The sequence below is a fragment of the Tamandua tetradactyla genome, chromosome 14 (assembly GCF_023851605.1).
Source record: "Tamandua tetradactyla isolate mTamTet1 chromosome 14, mTamTet1.pri, whole genome shotgun sequence".
NCBI classification, from domain to species: Eukaryota; Metazoa; Chordata; class Mammalia; order Pilosa; family Myrmecophagidae; genus Tamandua; species Tamandua tetradactyla.
The window spans coordinates 46,977,061-47,003,201 of record NC_135340.1 but is presented as its reverse complement, the minus strand read 5'-3'; the positions used below and the strand labels follow the sequence as shown (position 1 = coordinate 47,003,201).

At 40.4% G+C, this 26,141-nt stretch overlaps 1 protein-coding gene and 1 long non-coding RNA gene across 15 annotated transcripts in view; one reads left to right on the top strand and one right to left on the bottom strand.

Moving 5' to 3' along the window:
• The window catches only part of FMN1 (formin 1), a 439,238-nt gene extending 424,445 nt beyond the window's left edge, over window positions 1–14,793 (bottom strand). For 12 of the 14 annotated variants that reach the window (XR_013162317.1, XR_013162319.1, XR_013162318.1 and 9 more), the window contains exon 1: window positions 13,816–13,924. The gene's annotated coding sequence lies outside the window, so the exon portion shown is untranslated. Of the gene's footprint in view, window positions 1–13,810; window positions 13,925–14,674 lie in introns of those variants that run through there. The other 2 variants (XM_077127364.1, XM_077127363.1) reach the window with 2 other exon arrangements.
• Window positions 14,041–26,141, top strand: part of LOC143655868 (uncharacterized) — a 74,669-nt gene continuing 62,568 nt past the window's right edge. Inside the window, exons 1-2 of the long non-coding RNA XR_013162320.1 lie at window positions 14,041–14,182; window positions 15,394–15,502. This is a non-coding gene — a long non-coding RNA (uncharacterized LOC143655868). The remainder of the gene's footprint in view (window positions 14,183–15,393; window positions 15,503–26,141) is intronic.

The window sequence follows — 26,141 nt, the reverse complement described above, 5'->3', positions numbered from 1 at the left end:
TCCCATGATATATTTGAGATGTATACAATACATCTTTGTATACCCTATACTGCACGTCTTAAAGGTGGTAGCTATTCAGTAAATAGTTACTGAATGTCATTATCTGAAAATATATATCCAACATGTATTTCTGCTTGCAAATTCAAGCATTTATTATTTTATAGCCAACATTAATGATTAATGAAGTCTCGAGAATTTCAAACAATTAAAGTAGACACAAATCATTATCAGAACATATATCAAGGAACGAAACATGAAAAATATGAAAACTCACATTAGAGAATAAAGGACTATATGGAAACCAGAATTTCCATTAAAGATAAGATTAAAATCATGGCAGAAAATGTGAAAAGTGAAGAAGAGAAGTTTTTTTTAAAAAAAATGCTTCCAGATACTGAATTGGGGTGGGGGGTTGGGGAGAGGATTTATGGAACTTTGACCAATCCCTGAGAGAAAAATGAAAGATGTGATTTCAGGATTCCAAAATAAATGGAAAAATATATTTTGACTGTTCCCTTTGCCTGAATTACTTTCCCTCCAGAATCTTCACAGCTCAATCTCTGGCTACCTTCAGGTGTCTCTTCAAATGACACTCCATCAGAAATACTTCCTTGGTCAGCAGATATGAAATAGTGGTCACAATCCATCACTCCCTAATTCCTTACTCTGATGCCTGTGTCTCTACTTGCCACCTGCCATATAATATATCTATTGGTTACTTTCTGTTTCTACACACACACACACAGCAGAATGAAAGAAGGAACTTTGGTTACTGCTATGTCCTGCGCTTGGGAGCTTAACAAGAAAACAGTGAATGCTCAATAAAAATATATCAAATGAATGACTCATTTATCAATAGAAATAGTATTCATAAGAATATATGTAAAGTGTTTAAAATAGTGCTTGGCATATAGTGAGCCCTGAGGTATTTCTTCCTCAATTCCTTTTGAGCTGTTGGGAGCTACTAAAGTGCTCTGTAGTATAGTATGGTAAAAAGCAAGCTTTAGTGGAACACAGGGACACATGGTGCAGATGGGAGGGGAAGCAAGACTGGATCCAGAAAGCTAGGGGTGAGTGCAGAGTGGCCAGAGTACAGCTTGATAATGAGAACAAGTACAAGGTGTGGCAATGATTTAGTCCACCTTCTCACCTAGACAGGGCTTTGACTGGGCAGGCTCCAGGCTTTGGGATGTTAAAAACACAATGCCAAGGATGCATGGGTAGTTCAGTGGTAGAATTCTTGCCTGCCATGTGGGAGACCTGGGTTCGATTCCTGGTCCGTGTACTTCCCAAAAAAAAAAAAAAACCAAACAAGCAAAACAAACAAACACAAATTCAACAAATGGTGCTGCAATAATGGGATAATCACATGGAAAAATAGTGAAATGTGATCCCTCGATACAGCATACAAAAAAAAATACCACCAGGCCTGTATAGAAAAAATATTCAAGACTTACCTGAAGTAGTTTGCACAATAGGGGTGTGTCTACATGTGTGTGTTACCTGTGTATATAGGGAGGCCAATTCCAAGGGTGCTTTCAGAAATAGGAAATCACAATGCTGACCCTTTTCCTGACCCCTCTGCAGTCTGTGGATCTTCCATAAGGCAATCAGAACCTCTCAATTGAACCACTATATAGAGTGACCAGCTGTCCTGATCTGCCGGGCATTGACAGGTTTCACAGGATGCAGAGCTTTCGGTGCTAAAACTGGAAAAGTCTCAAGAAAACCAGACCCAGTTGGTCACCTTACACTGCAGTGACTCAAAACTGGTCTACTCTCACCCACCTATTGTTAACCATGCAACCAAAGTAATCTCTTCAGAACAAAAATGTGACCGTCTCACCTTCTCAGCTAATCACACACAATCAAAACCCTCCACTGACTTTGTGGCTTTTAAGATAAAGCCTTCAGCCTTTAGCATAGCCTGAAAGGCCCTATGTAGTCTGGCCTCTATTTCTTTTTCCAGCTTCATTTTGTACCACTTTCCAGTTACAGTTACCTTTCAGTGTCACATATACACCACTCTCTCCTGGCTTACAGACTCTGCTCTGCTCCTGCTGCATGTAAAATGATTCCCAACCCTCTTTCATATAATTAACTTCTAAACATACTGTGAATCATAGCTCCTTCACTTTACCAGAGAAGGCTTTTCTGTCTTCTCCAAGCACCCAAATCCCTCTTCTCTGCCCCTTCGGTGTTGTCGGCAGTGCTGTCGCTGTACACCCATATCCTCTCGGCAGGCACCTCTGCACACTGAAAGCTACTCACTGCAAACACCTGTGATCTTTCTGCCTGTTGGCATTTTTTTCTGTCCAGTGATCACCCTTATTCACACACAGGCCCTTCTCAGATGAGATTGGGACAGTAGGCAGGAGCCAGACCAAGAAAACTTTGGAAGGCATGATAAGGAGTCCAGACTGAATTCTAAGTCCAATAGGAAGCTATTCAAGGAGTTTAAGCTGGGGAGAGACGGGATCTAATTACATTTCTAAAAGGTCATTTGGGTTCCTGTATGGAAAATAGACTGTGGAAGGGCAGGTGCGGAAGCAGAGAGAAATAAGCTGGAAGTTTAGTGCAGTAGCTCAGATTATTTTTCTAGAAGGAAGCATTGTAGAAATAAAACTGAAATTATAATAAAAAGTGGCTCTTTATAGCATAGCAGCTGGAGTTTTAGGTCAGCACCAAAACAGCAGCTTACCTGAGAAAGCCCTCTGAAGTCTGTTTCATTCAACTTGGTTCTTGAATGAACCAAGTGTGTTTGTAGTATCAAAACTTCATGAGAGGGAAGCAATTAGGGAAAAATTGTCTGCAAAGGGGGCAATGAGGAAAAAAAATGTTAAGAATATCTAACAGGATGTAAGCTTCTTAGGGCTATCCATTTCTCTTAAGCTGGCCTATCATGATCCCTGGCCTCTTGGATCCAGCCCCAAAACCGCCCTGTCACCTCACATTTCCTTGGAGCTGTACAAACACTGACTTCTCAATGGGAAGATGGTCTAGTAAGATAAGGTAGTCCATTTGCAAGCCAGCCTCTTTAAACGCAGTTACTCCTGTTTGGACACTCTCGAGGCATAACACGTGCAAGTGAAGGAAGGAATTTTCAGGAGTTACAAGGGGTAATACAAATATTGTATAGCTCAACAGGACCTCTAGTGCTTATATTTCATGCTGCTCTTTTTGTCAAGATTCCATTTCCCAATCACCTGACGAATTCCTGAGCTGCCAGCAGAAATCTCTCCTCCCCTGGAAAGCTGGGGTAGAGGTAGGGGTGGGGATCATCCCCTCCTGTGGGCATCCAGAGTACTTTGTAAAAATAATGAGTAACTTCGATTGCTTGTTCACTTTGAATGTACTGACCAGTTTCTGTCATATAAAGGCCCATTCAATTAGACAAGTACTAGCTGAGGGCCGATAGGATACCAGGCCCCATGATTGGGTACTGGGTATAAAGAAATAATGAAATAACTCTCATGGAGAGGGATTCAATATATGTTGGGTTGTTCTCACTTCTGGAGTCCAAGTAATGTGTCTTATTCAACATCGAATTTCTAGAGTTCAGTAACGCCTCACACCCAAGACAACTTTTTGACAAATGAATGATAATGCTTTATACAATTTTAGGGATCCTAAATATTGGGGATTATGCATGTTTATGTCAACGTAGTGGGTTGACATTTATCAGACAGTAGGTAAAACAACGGAAAGTAAAGCACAAAATTATCACACCTAGAGGTTGTATGCATTAAATCAGTTTAAGTATAAACCTATTACTAAACAACTCTCAAAATTACATTTACAAAACAAAATGGAATGTTATAAGCTGAGCATGTAAAAACAATAATATATCTAACAATCATCAGGAGGTAGGGAGAAGGATAAAGGGAGGAAGTTTCAAAGTATTAATATTTTAAAAACTGGAGTCAATTAATACTGCCTTGAGAAGACAGCTCATAAAAAAAGAGCAATATAATGAATCCAACTTCTTAATGATTTTTGTGATACTATTTTTAACCACAAAGGAAATTCTTAGAGAAATAATATAACTTGAGATGAGGTAAACCTATTTGAAGTTTAACCGTCTTTTAGTTTTCTTTTTATTGATTGAAATAAAAAATAATTTATTATTTTTATTATAAATAATATCTGAGATTCTTATCTCTGTAACTTTCTTCCTGATTTGAATTCTTGATAATCCACATATGTAATTTTTAAAATGTGTCTCCTAAAAATAGAGGGAGAGAATGATTGTGCCAAGATGTAGTCAGTTCTTACTGGTGGGAAGATAGCTCATTGTTGCTGTTTTCTTTGCACCTTTTTGGTATTTTTCACACTTTCAACAATGATTTTTTAAAGGATTTTATATCATACTCCACATTCATGATTACGCTTCTTTCCTTTTAATTTAGACTCTAAAAAAGATAGAAAGCATGTTTGTGATTTTTGTGGTAAACGGTGTCTTTAAAATTAGTTGAGAATCTAATTTGTAAAGCAAGAAAGACTGGATTCTTTTGAATACTCTTTATAAACGCAATCCACTTAAATAAAGAGAGCAGAGCTAATGAACGGCAATATGCATGCTTATATTCCTTAAAGTTTTTACATGAAGAGTAAGAGTTTATGAAAGAGATTATGAAAAGTTCCATAACGTCAGACTATGTTTAAGAGAATCTTTAAAATGAGGATTTTTCAAACTAAGCATCTTTCCTTGTCCTTGATTAAGATATGACAATTGAATGAGAACATCTGCTGGTTGTGGTAAGTGATAAACTGGAGTAATCCAGTTTTTCCTCCCTGGTTGAGAATAATAATGTAAACTACACAATGACCACATCGTGTTAAAGGGACTCCTCATGCATGACATTTTGGGGGGTGGTGGATGAAATATCTGACCTATATGTTTAGCTTTGGCAAAAGGGACCGTGAGAAGAATTTTCTTTTCATTTATTTGGGAAAGGTGTGGGAGAGAAATTGGGATACTGAGAGAGCTTTAAAATAACTCAAGGAATCCATTTATTTTCAGGTCTGGAAATTCAGGGAAAAGAGAATTTGGTTTTCCTGGGGCTTGTATTAGTCCATTAATCTCAGAGAATGCATTTCATTTCAGTGACCCACATAATTGTGAAACCTTTATACATTGTTAATTCCAATTTTGAGAAAATAAAATACATTTTTGCTTCACTTAACTATCTGAAATATCTTGCATCAATGAAAGTATGTAGCTCATGGTTTTTAATAAAGGAAGGAGGAAAAGTTTCATAAAACTGTATTTGTAATTTCCTATTACATTATATCAAAATATGGATTGGCATTTCTATTCTATGGGAAAAGATAGAATTTTAAATTTAAAGAAAACTTAGTCTCTACTCAATCCTGTCTCCTTCTCAGGAGTGGTTATGCTCTTTTGTTTATGAATGGCCACCCAGTCTCATGGGACTCTTCCATTACAAACAGTTCTTTACCGCACAAGGAAACCTCATGGCATTTCAGACAGCTCTAAAAATATTTTCCATTATTCTGAGGCTAAATCTACTTCCATTAATTTCTTCCTATTGATGCTGGTTCTTACTTTCAGAGCAGCAATGAATAAATCTAACTCTTCTACCATACAACAATCTTTAAAATACCTAGAGAACAAGTCCTGCTTCCGAAGACATCTTCTCATCCTGGTCTCTTCAGCAAGCTCTCAAATAGAACAGCATTCATCTCCCCCAAATCCTGCATATCATCTGACCATTCTCTAGTGTGTTAAGGGCCATACTGCAAAACAGTACCACAGTTAAATATAGTTTCTCAAAAAATGCCAAAAATTGCTCCAGAATCAGAAATACAATTCTTGCAATGGTCACTCTAAATCATTAAAAAACATCTTAAATAGCAATGGTCACTCTAAATCATTAAAAGAAAACATCTTAAATAGCTATCTCTTCACCTATTTTGAGTTTCAGTTCATCTTAGCTATGTTTTTTCTGCCTTTGCAATTTTGAAGGCCATTCTTAAACTATTTTTGGTTACAAGCAACTAAAACTATCCTGGCTACCTCATGCAAAAAGAGAACTATTTTAGAAGGATTCGGAGAAATTTCATGAAATCAAAGTAAGAGCTGAAAAGCCAAGAACAGGAAGAGAGTGAGGCAGAAACTTCCAGTGGCCTCCACAGCTGGGCTCATTGACCATCTTCCTGGAGCACTTCTGTTATTCTGACTTAACTCCAGTAACACCTAGTGACTGCATTTCTTCAGTCCAAAACTCCAATACTTAGGAAAGAGAATCCAATTGGCCCAGCTGAGATCTGATTTCTAGCCCTGTTTCAACCATTCAACTAGCTCTGGCCAGGAGCGAGGAATTATATATGGAGCCCATGCCTACGTATGAGGGATACCCCCAGAGAAAGGAAAATGGATGTGAACAAAACAGACATCCAAAATTACTATACTTCTGAAGGAAAGTAATTATGAGAGATATTAATCTATTTTTCTTATGTCATCTTGTATTATCCCTTTTTGCTTGATTCCCATAAAGTAGGTATCAGATTCAGTGTTCACCATATCAGGAGTTACGTGTGACTAGGAAAAAAAAAAGAAATGGCCTGTAGATATTTCTGGATTTTGTTTTCCAAAATCTTAAACTTTTAGAAGAACATGGATATAAAAAGGAGTATGATTTATGGACATAAAGAGCTATGAAAAAACAAGAGGGGTAAGCGATTTATCTAAGATTGTTGGGAGAGGAGGGAGTATGGTTTGCAGACCCTGGAGTATAGGAACCAGGCCCTGCTTCCTGGAAGTGCCTCCATAGAGATCACAAGACTCCACTGCTGTGTTTAGTACATCTAGGCAGAGGGAACCGTAGGCAAAGTCACCAAGAAATCTTTGTGTTTACCAAGCAAGACCTGAGGCAACCAAGAATGACTGAAACTGAGGGAGCCATGTGAGAAACTCTGGGCACTACAGTACTAACCTGTGTGGACAGATGCTTCAATTACTAGAGGGTCACCTCTCCTAATGTTGTGACACTGAGTCAGCCCTGGAACCTTGGACAACCCTGGGGAGTGATATGACCCTGAGAAGGACTGAGGCTAAGTTTTTCAGGTTTTATAGCCTTGAAACATAAATGAACACAGTTTGTAAAAAATTTTAAAATGAGATACTTGTAGGTGGAGATGTTTATTTACTACATTTGAATGGAAAAGACAGGAGCAAACGAAAGTTGAGTAGTTTTGCTTTCTCTCCCTCTGTTGACCCCATCTTTGGCAAGATGCAGGATTGAAGGTCACATACTGATTTTAATGTTAAAAGCCCCCATTTTTATAATCTGCTTTAATAATTTTTCTAATCCTCTTCTTATTCATGACTTTAGTTCCCCTGATCCTTTTCTCCTGTGTCCATGTCATATGTCATATTTCTTTTCATCTAGTTTTAGACTATATATATCTACTCCCATCTTCTGTCCTTTTTCCTTCTTAGATGTGGTTTGGTCATAAGCTCTCTAAGCAACCACACTGGAATCTTCAACTACCTCTTATTGTGCTTTGTCATTTGTGCAAGTTGTGACTATGATATCAGAATTTTGTTTTTTATTAACTAAATCTATGCTTGTTAAGATCCTTGATTTAGCTGACAGTGCTACATTTTGGCAGCTATTGATCCATTCTAATCAAAGATGAAAAAAAAAAAGATGCCAAGCCTCAAAAACTGAGTCTGAGAGTTGACTGTCCTCCTCACTTTGAGTTTGCTGTTTCCTGAAGAGAGGTTGGATGATGTAATGGACAAGCCTCAGGGAGTCGGGTGACCTGGATTTATTCTTGGCTGTGCCACTGACCCTGAGTAACCTTGGACAAGTCACTTTTTATCTACCTATCTTGGTTTTCTCTGCTGCTCAACTAGGAAAACATCTTGTCACCTACCTAGAGAATAATCTGGGTGCAGGGATTATAAGGTCATAAATAAGAGCAAGCTGCTAGAAAAAACATAAGCTTATTTTTTTCAACCTGACACAATTTCCCTTATAAATTTGGGGTGTTTCATGGAGTTTCAACTTTTCACAAAATCATGAAAATTAGAATCAGTCTGGTTTTCAGAGCCTAAAAGAAGTCAGGACCAGCTTAGACAAATCAGAAAGTGATCTCAGCACATGGACCATACCTCATATTACGAGCAAAATGTTCTGTTCATATTTATATGGGGGTTGGATAGGCAAGAGGGAAGAGATTCAAAAGCCCAGCTAGACTGTAAGTAGAAGGTAGATGATGCTACAATCAAAAAGAGACAAAAAGGTACATTGGCAAATAGGGACAGTAATGACGCCAATTCTGCAGAAGAATTCTGTTTTCTGCAGACCTGTGAGCTTTTAAAATATTATTTGAAAGGCTTTCCAAATATGAGCTAGGCTTAGAAAATTTTCCAAAGTGGCTGTTTTCATCCTCGATGAGAAAGGACAATCATTTTAATGCCTATAAAAAGCAACTCTTGTTTTTCACTAGATCCAGACCCAAATATTACACTACATGTATGGGTTATCAAGCTTTGAAAGTTTAAAAATTTTTAAAGCCACATATGTCCTTTTGTGGCTTACTAGGACACAGAGAGAAGGTGGAGGGTAAACCCAGCAGGTAGAGTAAATACTACCTAGATTCCATTTAAAGCCATGCCCTTAAGCAAGCACAGTAACCTTTCTGAGTCCTGAGGTGCAGGATCAGGTACCTACCACACGGAGGTACAGGCTGGTTAGGTCACCAAGGAAGGAGTTTAGGTGGCCCAGGAATGCACGCAGTGGGAACACACAATTCAAGGTCACTGCCTGCCCTTGGAACAGATGATGAGGACATTTTGCTCAGAATGGAATATCAACATTCAAGTTACAAAGAGTCTGTGGTATAATAGTGAGAAGCCAGTTTTATTAGTACTCACAGGACCAAGACCTTGGGTTCTTCTGGGGATGTGCTTTCAGTCAGGGATAAATTCAAAGTTGCAAGGCAGCCTTCAGAAATGGAGACTTTATTTACTGCCTCCTGGGGACTGCATTTAGTATAAGAATATTTGCTCAACTATGACTGTCACAGAGGAGAAAGATCATTAAACACTATGGCAGCAATTTTCACTCCAAGATAGTTTCTCCATCCTATCCATGGAAATCCTTACATCCTCAAAGAGAAGATGAGCTGCTCCTTTAATACTTAGAGCAACTGAGATATTATAAAGAGTACCTAGAACTATAAAAAGAGCTCTTAGGAGGCACAAGGCAGGTATGGTGACCACCTACAAGTTTTCACCAACAGATGATGCTATTCATTCAATCAACTTCATTTGAATTTCATTTATTCTGCTGCCCAACTAGGAAAACATCTTGTCACCTACCTAGAGAATAATCTGGGTAAAGAAATTTATAATTCCCCCAAATTACCACATGAATGAATTTCCAGGTGGGCTTCTCCTAATAAGCAAACAAATTCTCCTTCTCTTTGAAATATGCATATTTTCCCTTCCATGTTTCACAGAGGGAAGAACTGGAGAAAGTATCTGGGCTTGGGCAAATGAAGGTAGATTCTCAGGAGGGTAAAATGGGGCAACCATGCCTAAAAGAGATCTGGCTGATACATTTTTTAAAATTGTTCTGCAGATGATATCATGTTCTCTGTACTTCTTTCATAAAAAAAAAAAAAATTCACTAGAGCCCTCCTACAGTGTAACAGAAACCCACAGTAGGGTTGAAGCACTAGCACCCTGACAAGAACAATATAATGGTGCTTTCTGCCCTTCTTCTACAGTCTTGTCTAGCTTTCCCTTCAGACTGCATCTACTACTTCTCAATGAATACCCAGACCCTGAAGGCCAACATGAAGGTTAAACAGTCCTGCCTACCTCCAAAATACTTCTCCCAACAGCCGGTCACTCATAAGGCCAAGTTTAAAAAAAAAAGAAATTTTAGCTGAAAGGTGTTGGTCTTTAACAATGATCTACAATACTTTAGAAAGCAGAGAAAAGGCATAACCCTGATAAGATGGAACATAAAACAGGTCAGGTTGTTGAGATAAGGGTATAGGTGCATGGCTAAAAAATAATAATGATAAACTTAGCTAGTAACCTGCTTCCTCCAGAAGTGAATTATAGATGTTTTGATCATTTCAGGAAAGTGGTGAAGTAAGGAGGCCAAAAAGGAAGATCCAGCCCTCTTACTGGTCTGTCATCCCCCTACATATACTATGACATTTTATATCCAAAGCCTAAGGAAATACAAAAATCTAAATTACTCTACCACATTTTTTTTTCTTTTAGCCAGAGAAACCTAAGTGAGAAGGAATGGGCCATTGCCCAGACTCCAGTTTTTCTATGTTGACAAGGTAAGGAGGTTTGTAAGCTTCTTTCTAACTTCCCTTGGTAATTATGATGTTACAGGGCACACAGATGACTGCTTTGTCAGCACTTTTTTAGCACAGACGCTAAACAGAGGGATGTCTAAATTCCCTCACAAGGACAGCCTGTTGGTGCAAGCTCAGATCTGATCCACGAGGATGCAGTCCCATGGTTTAGCATCTCTGCAAGATCAAGCAAATTGGATTAATGGCTGCAACGTTGTCAACACACCAGCTGTGACCTGCTAAGAATAAAGCTGCTTTTTAAGACAGAGCCTATGTGCAGCTAAAAATAATGGTTCCTATTCAACCTGGATCTCAACAATAGATCGCCAGTAACCCCCCACCCCAAACTTGATCAGACTATCAAAGGAGGAATCACCACATATTATTAAACGTCTCCGATGAATTTTCGCAACTGTACAAATAAAATTTTAATAAGAAAACTACCAAAGGCTAGTTACTCAAAAGCACACCAGGATATACACAAATCCAAAGATTTAACATAAAACTAAACTTTGAGTCATCGTGTATGAGGAGGATAGAAGTGTTTCTGAATCCTCTATCAAGGATGTCTGCCATCATTACATCAGGCTCCAGTCCTTTCCCACTCTCCTTCCGTTGAGGATAAGTCTATCCATTTCATGTGGGGAGCAGGAAGAAGGCCAAGATGTAAGAGCCACCCCCAGAAAATCACAGCACTCAGAGGATCCTACCCTTTACCATAGCATCTAGCCTAGGCAAGGGAAGCCTGTGACTGAGGCCTGATGAATTACACTTCTTCACTGGAATTTTCCACTTTGGAGCTGGAGGAGAAGGGAGCTACCCGTGGTCTACAGAGCTGTGAGGATATGAATCTGGAGCTTATGAAGGCACCAAGAAGTCAGCGTCTATGATAAGGAAAGATTAAGGCCAACACAGAGAAAGAGGAGCAGAAGCAAAAGATAGAACCAGAAGAGATAGATGAAAACAGGTTAACCTCAAAAGCAGCTGAATCACAGGACCCAGCTAGACACAGGCCAGACTCTTCACCAAGACATTAGAACCTATCTGTGGCTCCATTATGTAAGCCAAAAATGTTCATTTTTCCTTAGATTCTTTCTGTTGGGCTTTCATCCATATAACACAAAATATCCTAACTAATAAAATTGACAATATTCTCTGAATCTTAAAAGTATCCCCACAGAGCAGATAGGACTGTTAAGTTTGCTTTCTATATGAGAAAGACTGAAGCATGCAGATATGCAATAATTGCTCGCTGTTTTCTATGTGGACAGTGAGAAATATATTTTTCTTATAGAAGGAAAGTTCTGCACAACATAAGTTCTTCTATACTGGCAAGTGATAATTTCTTCTTCAATTCCCAGACACATTTGAAGAAAAGCAGTTTGGCTTCTTTTGGGCAGAAGCCAATGCATTCACTAGTGATTCTGCAAAAAGTACAATAGACCGAGTCAGTTGATTGAATATCCGGAGAGAAAGGAGCAGCCTAGGACAGGCCCAGAAGCCCAGAAACCTCTCCAAAGCTGCATCTTTAATGCATTATAACTGAGAGCTTACTAAGCACTTGTGCAGGCTGGTGAGGAAAAAAATAAATGTCTATCTAAACACAGGTGACTTCACTCTGTCCCACCTCTTTAAGATGTAGTCCTATGAGAAAGCTTGAAGACTGCCATCCCCCATTAGCATCAGCTCTAAGACCTAAGTGTGAATGGGTAAAGAATGAACATGTTTTAGGATAGAACACTGGGCTTTATTATTCTCATTGGCTGGTATTATTAACAGCAGTTTCTATTCATTTACCACTCACTATGTGCCAGGAACTATTAAGCATTTTACCTCTATCACTCATTTAATTGTCCCAAATTCCCTGTGAGGTAGGTAATATTATCAACATTTTATAGATGAGAAACTAAAGTTTGAGATGGTTAGTGACTTTGCAAAACACTCAATAAGTGACTGTACCAGAATTTAAACCCATGTCTGGCAGATTCATAAGCCTAACCATTATGATATATTGCCTCTTGACCCTTATCCACTGTTCCTTTCCACTGAGGCCACTGTTTCTGAGTTCCTACAGTAAATCTAAAGGCATTTTATTCATTGGACCTACTACAGGACTATAAATATAGTTGAGACAAAGGAGATTACTAGTTAAATATCTCTGATCAAGAAGACCTGGACTTTCATAACTCTTCTAAAGCAACATCTTCCATAATTTGATTTAATCTGATATGCAACTCTCAGCTTTACTGTTTTACCTCCCAAAAAAAGGGTTAATAAGACTGAGATCCAAACAACAGAAAGTCATAGGAAGAGCTGAGTGCTGGCTATTAAATCCCAACAGTGTGCCCACAAGGTGCTACCTGCTGTAGGCTACACAGCACAGTTCTCCCTCCCAGGAACTTAGAGCCCTCAAGGCGGCATAGCACATGATGACACATACCCCATAGGCAAAGATGGGACATGTCTGAGCACAGCTGGTGCCACTGTGGAAGAAAGCCAAATGCTCTGCTACCTGACCTCCTCCGAAGGCTTGGTCTGTTCACCTCTCCATGAAAGAAGCACATATACTGTAAAAGAATGACCTGGAATGTGCATTCAGGACATCAGAAGTGTGTGAGCCTCATCATCAAACTCTGCTGGAGTCAGTAAGAAGCAGTGTGGATGATGAAACCAAAGGGTTTTCTTTGGCAACCTCAACTGCAAATGGGCATGAGGAACCTCCCTTACCTCCCCCAATCCTGCCCCCAGCTACCTGTCCTTGAGTTAAATAAGCGCTTGATTCTAGCCTCAGGAGGCAAGGACACTGCTTGTTCTTTGGGGGGTCAGCACTTAAATGCCTGAACAGAGTGTGCCTTTAAAGAAATTGAAGAGCTCTGATGGAGGAAGAGAGATGCTGGTGGTGGTGGTGGTCCTGGTAATGATGATGAGGATGATGAAATAGAAGAAAATGGTGATGGTGAATGTCACCTATACATTTAGGCACAAAGCAACAACAGACAGCTTTCTAGTCATTACCAATCATAATCAGTAAGCACCTTCCATTTCCAGTCAAATCCCACTGCGGTGCTTCCCCTCTGAGCTAAACAGCGAGCTTCAAAATAAAGCGCTGGATTCCCCTCCCCCGCCCGCCCTTCCACCCTTCCTCTGCCAAAGAGGGATGAGACTGCACTGGCGGGTCAATGGGCTGCGGGGCCCGAGAGTTAACGACAGTTCCTTCGTGAGTTGCGTTGTGGTGACCCGAGAGGTCCTACCAACGGACGCACTTCGGAGCAGCTTGGTCGAAGAGATGGAGGAATGGACGCAGGAAGGGAGGAAAATAAGGTAGCGGGGCAAGATAGATTGGATGCCCCATTCTAAGAGTCCTAACGCCCAGAGAGGTGGCGCAGGTAGCGTTTGGTTGGGAGGGATAAGAGGTGAGGTAGACGGCCAGTAGGACACACGAGGTTCTCTTTACCTTACCAGGTGCAGCAGCCGTAGCGGCTGCAGCGAAGATGCTGCGCTTCAGTCCAGACCCTGAGCCTGAAGCGGCCGCTGCTCCGGCTTCCACGGCGGCCCCGCCCCCACCACGCCCCCCGTCCCGAAGCCCCGCCTCCCTAGCACGCGCTGGCCGGCCGGGCTGTTTGGGGGAGGCGAGCAGTGTACTGAGCGGCAGGGCTAATAACCAATGGAACCGTGCGGCGGCGCCTGGGGCGGGCGGATGAGAAGGCGGGGCTGGAGGGCAGCGTTGTCCAGTCAGCGGCCGAACTGCTGGGCCTAGCCTTGGCTCGAAGCAGTTAGTGGGCGGCGCGAGGTCCAGGCTCCCAGGTGCTAGTCGGTGGCCGCTGAGGTAGGTCCACGATGGCCAGCCAGGGCAATTGCAAGTCCCCTGCTCCTTGCGCGGTCTAGAGACAGCTTGCCTGCTCCCGAGCGCCTCCTAGAGCTCACGCACTGGGCTGTTCGCAGCGATGGGGGAAGAGAGCGGTCCGAGACTACCATGGTTCCCGAGGTTCCCACGCCCTGGAGACCCTTCAGGGCTGCGCCGCTCCAGGCCTCTGGTCACAACCCCTGCCCCTGCCGCGTGGCCATTCCCTATCAAAGTGCTAAATGGAGCAAGGGAGAAAAGCTCAAGAAAGAATCCACACCTTCACCCAAACCCTTATGTTAGTCTCCCCACCCCACACCCCTGCTTCCAATAACTGTAGAACCAGAGCTGCTGGCAGATAAATTACTGTGATTACTGGGAATTAAAAGCCACATATTGGGAAATGAGCAGGGGCCTTGGTGATCCTGAAAGGAAGACATCAAGATCAAGGGGCCGGGACCTCTCCAAGGAGGTTACCTGCTTGATGGAAAACCACAGAATTCGAGATCTTGTTTCCACTGTTTCCTTGCTAGTCAATCAGTATAGAACTTGATGCCAAGGTAAACCATTATGCTCCCCAATCAGTGTTTAACCATAACTGAAATGAACTCCCTTCAGCCTTTCATAAGACGCTTTTGAGGCCTTAATGATGTAATAGGGTCTGTGGTTTGGGTGGTATTTAGAGCTGTTTCAAGTAAGGAGGCAAAAAAGGGCCTTGCCTTTAATCCACTCCCTGGTAAATGCAGATTTCATCATCCATCTGGTACGTTAAAATAGAATTCCATCGTGAACAGATTCTGTTTTCAAGTAATAAATAAATGTGAAAATTGGGGAAAGTATTTTTAAGTGTTTTTTTTTACCCTCAAAATTTTTTTCTGGATATAAAAGTTTATGAAAACTATAATTTAGCCTTTCTCACAATGTTGGCTAAACACTGATGGGCAAAGTATATAAGTTATCTCCTACAATCCCCACAAAATACCCGTGTGAATTTCATTTATAGGGATAAAGAACCTGAGGTTCAGTAAGGACAAGTAATTGCCCCAGGGTCACATAGTTAGCTAGGAGGAGAGTCAACACCAGGTCCATACTTCTGACCAAAACTCATCATCATAAATTAAAAGAAGAACAAAAAGCATTAATACAACTCGTATTTCTCTCAAGGTTTTTTTTTTTTTTCTTGTCTTTTAATCTAGAAACCTGTCTTAGAAGGACCCAGATCCCACACTACTGGCTTTTTGAAACTGCAGCAACAGAAGTACTTCCAAGAGCAAAGCATCACCTCTGAAATGTGTGGGAGCGATTGTAAGTCACCTTTGCTCTTAGAAGGGAGCTGTGATTTGATGTGGATAGAAAGAAAATGATTTTTTCCAGGGCTTGAATCTAACTAGATTCTGACTGAAATAGAAATCTTTTAAAGTAAACCAACAGAAAATAATATGACAATGAGAGTTTAGTCCTAGAAAGGAAAAGAGGGATAACCCAGTCTTATTGCAGCATTGTTTTAGCAGCTTTTTGAAGGGATTCATAAGTCCCATTCTGATATTTTAAACAAACCCAGAAATATGTACCTGCTCTCAACTTGGGAGACAGGAGTGGGTAAGGAAGTGATTTAATATATGTTAGTTGCTGTACTAGACTCGAAAAATACAGTTCAATAAAACTCATTTCCTGTCTTGATGACGCCTAACCTAGTTGAGAATACATAATCTCTATCAGACTTGAGGCTTTGTAAACATAATTACTAGTCCTTCCTACCACCTAGCAGGATAGATACTATCCCCATTTCACAGATGAGGAAACTGAGACTAAGTGTCACTGAAGTTGTACAGTTAGGAATAGGTCATAATTACAAATTCTTCTGACCCTGGGGCCACATTTTCACAATATACCACACTGCCTTCTTAAGGGAAGAAACTCTCTTAATAACCTCCTCAAAAATCTACCCTCTCCTGACATATATGATGCAGTCCCTATGAATTTTTAAATACTGAATTTGGTCAATTTGTTTACCAAAGTATCCTGCTATTCCAGAGTCTGAGGGGTCTGGAGATGACGCTGAGCCAGTGGTGAAGTCCGGGTAGGCAGCCCAGAGGGGCAGCATTGAAGGTAGATATTATATGGGTGAGAAAGGGGCCAAGATGTGTAGGCAGAGGACTTAATCCGTCCTGATAGTGATGACTCCATCAGTCTGCCTCTTCCCAGGACATAATGATTCAGCATATCCTGGACAACAATTTAAAATTAATAAATTTTTTTCAAGGTGTTTTATTTATTGTGCAATAGCATTATAATGACAATAGCCAAACCCCAAAATAAAGCTGGTTTCATTTTTCATGTTTACTCCAGACCTTGGCCACATGCAGACAATTAATGTTTTTTGAGTAAAAAATTTAAAAAAAAGCAATTAATGTTTTTGAGTAGAAAATTAAAAAAAAAACGTACCCTGCTATTTACCTCTTAATGGAACCAAGAAAATATAAATGATAATTCCTGCCTACCTGGGGCTTAATGTACTATTTGCATGTTCTCTTTTTAAGCACCCTAGAAGTAGGTAGAAGGATTTCATACAATTCCCCATCCATTCCCAAATCGTCCTCTTTGCCTCTTAGCTCTCTTCTAGTAAAGTGGATAGTGATGTACTCTGAGATGTGTGGTCAGAAGAGCAGAAGGATTGCTCTCACCTGAAACCTTGTTAGAAATGCAGAATCTCAGGCTCACCTATTGAATCAGCATCTGCATTTTAATAAGGTCCCTGGGTGACTCCTGTGCTCTAAAATTTGAGAAGCACTGTTTAGCCTGTATGAAATTTAATTAATAACACCAGCAGCTTGCTACTCAAATAAGCATATTCTTGACCCCAGACCAGGCAGAGAGGGGGTAGGGGTGAGGAGGGGGGACAAAGATCTGCAATGCAAATACTCACTTTGGCTCTACCCTTATCTCCAACAGTATGGAACATCAAGCTCATAGATCACTAACCCTCTGCATCCCTCAAAATATCATCCCTTTCCTATAAGTACGGGGGAGAGACAGAAACTTAAGCCAGACTTTGGACTCAGTTATAAAATAGCTGAAACTCTGGAGTTGTTCCCTTCTTCTAGCATTCTCCCCACTCTCTTGCCTGAAGTTTTTTCCTAAAGTCAGTGAAAACTCAGATGTTATCATTCAATCACTACATACTCCCTTCCAAAGAAAGAAATGGGTCCTTCTACCTTCAAGCTCCAGCTGAAATGGCACTTCCTCTCTAAAGACTTCCCTCAGTTCTCCTGTCAGTTCTCCAGTTCTGTGCTTCTGTAGCATTACTCACAGTTGTTATTACATTTTACCTCCCAAAAGGGCTGCGGGTTTAATTGTCTCCTGAATTCAAAATGACTTGAACTTGAAAGAAGAGATTGTCTGTGGTTACCTTTTATCCCCCGTAATATCTTGCATATAATAAGTGATCTACTTTCTTGAATTGAATCTCTGCCCTTCCCTGAGATGGATTACTTTTGTGTGTGACCCAGAAAGTTGGAAGAGGTTAAAAACCAGCAGAGAAACCGGACACAGATACAAGAATACAAGCATTTTGGTGGTTGTATTTGAAAGGAATCCAAAACAGGAGAAGGGACTAGAGATGGAAAGTGGCAGGTGATGTCATCTCTGGCCTCAGAGTTCCCCTTCCTATTAGGTGATTAGTCAAGATCAAGGAGTTCCTTTTATCCAAGAGCTGAAGTCAAGGAAGGGGGATCTGTATAAGCAGTGGATAGAGCCAGAAGGAGAGCAGCTAAAATGAAAATACGGACTGGACACTTGAGGTGCATGCTGGGAGGTGTAAAGGGAACACAGAAAGGATGGGCATCCTGGTGAACACTCCCAGGGAAATGGACTTTGCCCTCCACAGAGACGGGACAAGCTTTAATAGGATATGACAGTATAACAAATAACTCCAGCAATGGTACATCGTTTCATCCCACCATTTATGTGGCCCAGCCCAAATCACCGTAACCTCTCTGCACTTCATCTGTCATTATTGGGGATGTCAGAATTGTCCCAGAACCCCTGCACAGGACCACTGATGTCATGTTCTTCTTTGTTCCCAGCTATACATGCAGCCTCCTCTGAGATAGATTTTGCATTTATCTCAACCCTAAGACAAATAATCTTGGGAGTGAGGGAGGCCATTCATAGGAAATATTAAACATGAAGCCAATGTTTGCATCCTTCCGAAATGTAGGACACTGGGCACAAACCTAATCTCCAAATTGTTTTCATCTCATTTGTCTTGGCTGCATAATCGGCTTTTCATCTCAATGCCAGATAAATGCGACTTGCCTACTGTCTGTCTTATTTGCTCTAATATAGGTGTTATTCTATCAATTAACAGCTAGTTGTCACCCCCAAATTCTATGAAAATACTTAACGGCATCAAAATGTCAACCCCTGCAACGTATACACAGACCTAAGACGTGAAAACAAGGCTATGTGCTGCAGCTTTTTCACTTAATGTGGGTTTGCAGCTTGAGATGAGAGAAATCAGGGTATGGAAAAATCAGAATTTAACAATTAAAAATACTTACTCAGACCAACAGAATGATACCTCTTCTGACTGAAAGGGCTCACTGTCATCTGATGCATCATCTATATTTATTTATTCCCCAACTTGTTCCGAAAAGGATTTGAAGTAACAAACTATCCTTGTAACATCGCAATGTGTAGGTGAACATTGTGGAGGCTGGTAAAATGTTTACAGACTAACAAGGTATTTTATCTTGCCTTCAGAGGTATTAAAAATATTTTAAATGCCACCTGAAGCACCATATAGAGAAATTACTCTTACTTTGCTACAACCATAATAGCATTTATCCTGTCATTTTGTAAGAAGAAAGCCATAACTTGAGCCTCAAATTGAAACATGAAACCACTCCCTTAATTCTCTGAAAAAGCTTAAGTTTGACTCAACAGAAAAAGTCACAGTGATTATAGTTCTCTTGGATGTAAGGGAGTGGAGGGGAGTGAAGTGTGAGAGTTTCATGCTAACAGATATATCCTCAAGACACTGCAGGACAACTTCCACTCAGTGAAATCTCACCAACTCATCACTAGCTGGCAAGACAGCCATGGTGTGCTATCAACAGGTTATTTGCAGAGTCATGAAAGCCATTTGACTATATCCCTAAGGGCAGAAGATAACAGTAGGATTCTGAGGCACCTGTTTGTGGCAAACAAAACCCAAAGGTGATAGACAGGGAAGAATATCCCCAACTGGGGCAGAATTTCAGACAATGCAGCATAATCACACTCTATGGCGAAAAGTTGCCTAGGACAGTAGCAGAGGAATTGGTGCCAAAGGCAAGCAGGCTCTGCAGAGAACAGCTGCAGCCTCAGATGGAAAGGAAAACCTTATTTAATGATTTTTTCCTGATTATGAAAAGTTATATAATCACTGTAATTTGAAAAATACAAAGAAACACAAAGGAGAAAATAAAAATTCTAATATAATCATGCTAGTCCTTTATTTTACTCAGCAAATATTTCTTAAACCCCTTCTAAACACCAGGCCCTTTACTAGGTACTGGAGATGCAGAGGTGAACACATATCTGCTCTCCTGGAGCTTACAGTACACCCAGGGAGACAGATGCAATATTGCTACTGGACAAAGATGGTGGATTCTTTCTGTGCCCAAATGACCAATTCCTGAAACACCAGGGTTTCAAAGAGAGAAAAAGTTTATTGCTAGGTGTGTAGCAGATCAGATACCCTAGCAACCCAAAATTTGTCTCCCTGAACTGCAGTAATTCTAATGGTTTTATAGAATCAAAAGATGGGCAGGTTTTAGGATAATGAGCACAATGGCCCCAGATGATGTAATTATAGATGATCTAATTATTGAGCATGCACAGATTGATTATATGCTTAGTCACAGAACATATTTAAGAAAATGGCAGTCTTAATATGATGGGCATGATTTTTAGTATTATAATGAGATATAGATGATTTGTAGGTTAAAGTCTAAACTACTGCGCATGTCAGGTAGACCATTTTGGTTCAGATCCAGTCTAGGTTTTCAAGATAACTTTGAATTTAGGGTGGGTTCATTCCGGACTGACCCAAGACCCTTCATTAATAAACATTAGGGGCTGTCTTTAGTGATTATAAGACCCTCAAGTTGAAAAACCGGATGAATGGGTACAAATGAAGGTTAGTCACAAAGTTTTTACAATCACAGGGACACAAGATAAAGGCTATACAATCATCAGAGATCAAGATAACTGGATTTCAGTTCAGATATTTCAGGTATTTTCCTCTGTCTATTTTAAAACACTTAGAAAATAAAAGGAAATATATATATCTATATACTGATTTAATAATCATAATCATTTATTCCTAACTTCACGGTTACACTATAATCACACAAAGGGTAATATCATTTCTAAGTAGGTGTTCTAGTTGCTAGCTGCCAGAATGCAATATACTAGAAACAGAATGGCTTTTAAAAAGGGGAATTTAATAAGTTGCTAGTTTACAGTTCTAAGGCCAAGAAAATGTCCCAATTAAAGCAAGTCTATAGAAATGTCCAATCAAAGGCATCCAGGAAAAGATACCTTGGTTCAAGAAGGCCAGTGAAGTTCAGGGTTTCTCTCTCAGGTGAGAAGGCACATGGCGAACACAGTGTCATCTGCTAGCTTTTTCTCCTGGCTTCCTGTTTCATGAAGCTCCCCAGGAGGCATTTTCCTTCTTCATCTCCAAAGCTCTGGCTGATGGACTCTCTGCTTCATGGTGCTGCAGCATTCTTTGCTCTCTCTGAATCTCCTTCTTTCTCCTAAAAGTTTCCTCTTTTATAGGACTCCAGAAACTAATCAAGACCCACCCAAATGGGTGGAGACATGTCATCACCTAATCCAGTTTAACAACCACTCTTGATTAAATCACATCTCCAGGGAGATTATCTAATTACAGATTCAAACATACAGCATTGATCGGGATTATTCTTCCATTAGGAAATGGGATTTTGATTAAAACATGGCTTTTCTAGGGTCCATACATCCTTTCAAACCAGCGCAGTAGGCTAAGTAGCACAGGGAAAGGAATGCAGTTCTCTAAGTAGAACAGGGAAAGGAAAGTAGGATACAAATGAACCAAGCCAAACTTGGGGATGAGGAGAGGGAGAAGGGTGGTAGTCTGAGAAAGCTCCTGAGGAGGTGTGGTAGTTAGGTTCAGGTGTCAACTTGGCCAGGTGAAGGTGCCTCGTTCTTACTCCTCCACAATGCATTATCTTTTAACTTAAATAATTAATAAGCAAAATATATAATTTAAGATTTATTTAACAGTGAACATACATTTATTGCCCACTGTTTCTTCATTTACTTCACAGAAACAGGACTTTCAGTGAAATAAGTATTATATTGTTAATGTGAGTTAAAAGGCAGCTGGACTAGCCTCTCTGCTGGCGCTATATCTTGCAAGGCTCAGCTTAAGTGCCTAATATTGCTTCATTACCCCTCCTTGAGTGAAGACATTAAAATTTGAGAACCATCCATCAAATTAGTGTTAGCCATTAATCTTAGCTCAAATTAATGCATGAGATTAATTTTCTCCTGGCCAATCACATAGGATAGCCCTAAGGGACAAAAAAAAAAAAAAAAAAACCACTAAGTCTTGTTGAGAAGTGTTACGCTGAAAACACAATGAACAGACTCTGAAAGCTAAAGTATAGAAGAAGTTTTTTTGACCTAAAGTAGCATGCATGCTGGGGCAGCACCAAAAGGAAATTGCTGTTCAAAAGGAAATTGCTGTTCAAAAGGGCTGGCTTTGGGGCGTCAATTTATATGGCTGTTTGGGACAAAGCGAGGATGTGGGGGGAAATGGTGAGGGGCCAGGAAGAGGTGAGTTGCCAGGGAAGGGTGAGCTGCGAGGGGGACATGAGTTGTCTGGAGCAGGATGCCTTTGGGTCATGGTCCGTTAATCAGCAACCTACACTAGCAAAAGGGTCTATCTGGTGAAGATTAGCAGACTTGTTTGAAACAAGTTAGTTTGACTTGTTTTATTACCATCCCTCTTTTCTAGCAGGGACTCGAGATTTCTATCAGCACCACAAGAGATCTTGGGCATGTCAGCATGCCTCAGTTGTCCTCTGTTTCTTCTTTTTAGTTTCCTGGGTAAAACAAATCAAGATGATTAGTAAAGCTATTTACCATTCTAACGTCAAAGAAGAGAGAAAAGGTCAGCTCTGGGCTGGGTGGTAAATGGGCCCATCTGAATGAGGTAGGGAATAAGGGGACCCCAACTAGGAACACCATGAGAAGGATTTATACCAAGGAGCAAGGATAGCTAATGGGAAGATGGGTTAGCAGAGAGAAGTGGTTTGTACACAAGTTTGACAGCTTCTCCATTCTGCCGAGGGAGTCCTGTGTTCCTTTGCATGCATCAAGCATGCATCACGTGAAAGACTTTCAGCCTCCTGTCTATCCTTAAGTCCTTCTCACAAGTAGATTCCGATCTCAAAAAATCAAGAGTGTGATGGAGGGTATGTGGGGGCTTCAGAGGCTTGTGAGTCAATCATGTCTGGCATATCAGACATCCCCTGGGACAGAAAGGCAATAAGGCAGGCAAAAGCCTCAATCTGTAGGGAGGATTGGGGAGAGATGAGAATGGGGTGGGGGCTTACCTATTTTCACCCACTAGAGTACCAGAATCTTGACAGCAATGGCCAGGAGAAACTCAGTCCAGAGACTTTCCTACAGCAACACCGAGGGAGGTCTCTACACATGGAATCCTACATGCATTTGACTATATAACCTAAATGTCGCAAACTCCAAATATGACGAGGTGTGTTTCCTATACAAATTTCCAGTTTTGACACATTAAAGAGGCTGGAGGGGCTAATATGTTCTCTCTTCTAGTCTGAATTGGATTCCTCCTCTTGCATCTGGCTTATGCTCTGTAGATGATTTCTGTAGGTCTCAGTTCCATGTTATAATGTTATATTCAAGGCAAATTTATGAGTGTTACCTGTCCAGTCATGCCAGGCCCCTATGTACAAGGCTCCACCTTGGTTTAAAGCTCTGCTGTCACCATCTAGAAGTTCTTAATAATGTTTACATAACGGGTCACACATTTTCATTTCACATTGGGCCTGACAAATTATGTAGCTGGTTCAAGTCGTATCTTATTACCAAAGCTAATTGTTTCCAACATTGAAAAGCTTGAGAGGATTCACAGCTAATTGCAAGGTAAAGATAATGAGTTTGGTACAAGACAGACCAGGTTCACATCTTATTCCTACCACTTCCTATCTGTGTGAGAAAGACTTCTCTAAACCTTAGTTTCCTTGTCTGTGAAATAATTGGTAACAGTGTCTACCTCATAGCTGAATATTCTTTCTTCCTTTCCTTTCTTTCTTCCTTCCCTCCTTTCCTTCCTTACCCTCCTTTCTTTCCTTCCCTCCTTTCTTTTCCTCCCTTTCTTTCCTTTCTTATTAAAATTGTGCTTTTCATGGTACATACATGAAAGATACCATCAATATGGTATACACATTTTATTTTTATTGTGTTTATTGATGTTGCTATTTAAAGAAAACTTTGCTTCTTCCAACATGATCAGCAAAAATATTTGCCACTGATAACCTTGGTAGAAGCTTGTCTGATTATCTGTGTGGCCCTTTAGATCCCCATCTCCCTGTCTCTGTTTTAGTTTGCTAAGGCTACCAGAATGCAATACCAGAAATGGAATGGATTTTATAAAGGGGATTTATTTAGTTACAAATTTACTAATTTGGGAAGACACACCACACAGGTCGACGTATGCTGACCTTCCCTCCAGGCTGCTGGGTTCAAACGGCCAGGGTGATGTGATTCCTTTCTGCATCTTCAAATGTCTGAGCCTGAGCTCCTCTGAGCCCTGAACTGCATTCTGTTGATCTGCTTGGTTGTGCTGAGCTAGTTTTCTTTCTTCTGATCTCTCCTTTTAAGCCTCACACATTGTGGAAGGCATGCCCCTTAGCCAACCACAGATGTGATCAGCCATAGATGAATTTCACATGCTGATGATTTATGTCCACAGCAACAGAACAAGCAGGCACAATCACCTGGCCAAGTTGACACCTGAACCTAAGCGCTACATTTCCTTGACCTACACAGCTTTATCTGGTCATCAGCTGTTCAGTTCTTGCAATAAGTACTCATTGTATTCCTCCCTTCTTTCTTTGTTTTCTTTGTAGCCATAGGGAGAGGGGCTTGTTTTTATTCTGTGACTTTAGAAAAAATGAATAGCTCTCTGATTTGAATCTGGGTTAAAAATGGATTCTGAAATCCCAAATTATTTGTACCCTCACCCGTCTCAGGGAAATTCTAGTGTAAAACCATCAAGCATCAGTCCTACCTGCAGTAGTGCAGGGCAACTATTGGTTAACCATTTCAACCCCCCAAGTGTGTAAGCTTAGGACCTAAAAGCCACACTTAAAACACACATACATGCTCACACACACAGTTAAATAAAAATAGGTATCAATATAGAGACCAAAAATGGACAGCTAGAAATGTTTCAGAGGAAGTGTATTGATTTTAGCACTAATGTATGAAATACATAAAAACTAAAATAGATAGATGGAAGGCTAGAGGGATGAATAGATGGATATATATGTGATAAAACAAATATAGCAAAATGTTTCCTGTAGCATGTAGGTGGTGAATATCTGGGTATTCATTATATAATTCTTCTGTCTTTTCTGTATTCTTGATAATTTTTATAATAAAATGTTGAGGGGAAAAGAGTAGTCAATTGTTTTTTATTTGCTTGTATAGTTTGCCAAAAATCAGGAAATTTAATAAAATCCAAAATTTTGTCTTCTATAAAAATCTAATTCTGAGAGTACTGAACCCACATGCCAGCAGGTGGCTGGACCTGAGTAGTAGCTGCCTTTGAGAGGAGTGCGAGCTCACCAGGTCTCCACAATCCTCACACTTCCATGTCCTCCCTAAGTCACTAAGTTAGGTTTCCTGCCTGACCCTCTGTGCCAGTTTGAATCTGTTGTGTACCCCAGAAAAACCATGTCCTTTAATGTTCATTCAGTATTGCTGGGTAGGAGCATTTTGATTGCTCCCATGGAGATGTGACCCACCTAATTGTGGGTGGTAACTTTTGATTAGATGGTTTCTGTGGAGATGTGTCTCCACCCATTCAAGGTGGGGTTGCTTACTGGAGTGCTTTAAGAGGGAACCATTTTGGAAAGAGCAACCAGAACCTACAAAGGTCTCTAGCTATGTGGGCTATGTGGGCTAGAGACCTTTGTAGATGAAGAAGGAAAATTCCCCTGGGGGAGCTTTATGAAACAAGAGGCTGGGAGAGAAAGCTAGCAGATGTTGCCATGTGCCCTACTAGCTGAGAGAGAAACCTGAACTTCAATGGCCTTTCTTGAGTGAAGGTCATTTCTTGTAGGTGCCTGAATTTGGACATTTTCATAGCCTTGCCTTAATTTGAACATTTTCATGGCCTTCAAACTGTAAGTCTGCAACTTAATAAATTCCACCTTTTAAAAGCCATTCTGTTTCTGGTATATTGCATTCTGACAGCTTTCAAACTAGAACACCCTCCTAGACATTTGAATTGCAAGCCCTGTCATAAATATATATGTGTCAGTGGATTGATTGTGAAATGATTACTCACCTCATAAAGTTAATCACCCCACAGTTTCCATGACAGAGGTTTTTTGTTTTTGTTTTTATTTTACATTTTTAAGATACTATATTTTTATCCGATTTTATTGAAATTTATTCACACACCATATAATCATCCAAAATATACAATCAGCAGCTCACAGTATAATCGTATAGTCATGCATTCATCACCGCAGTCAATTTTAGAACATTTTCATTACTCCAGAAAATAAAAAATAAAAAGAAACACCCAAAACAAAATACCCATACTCCATACTCCTCCATTATTTATTTTTGTCTTTATTTT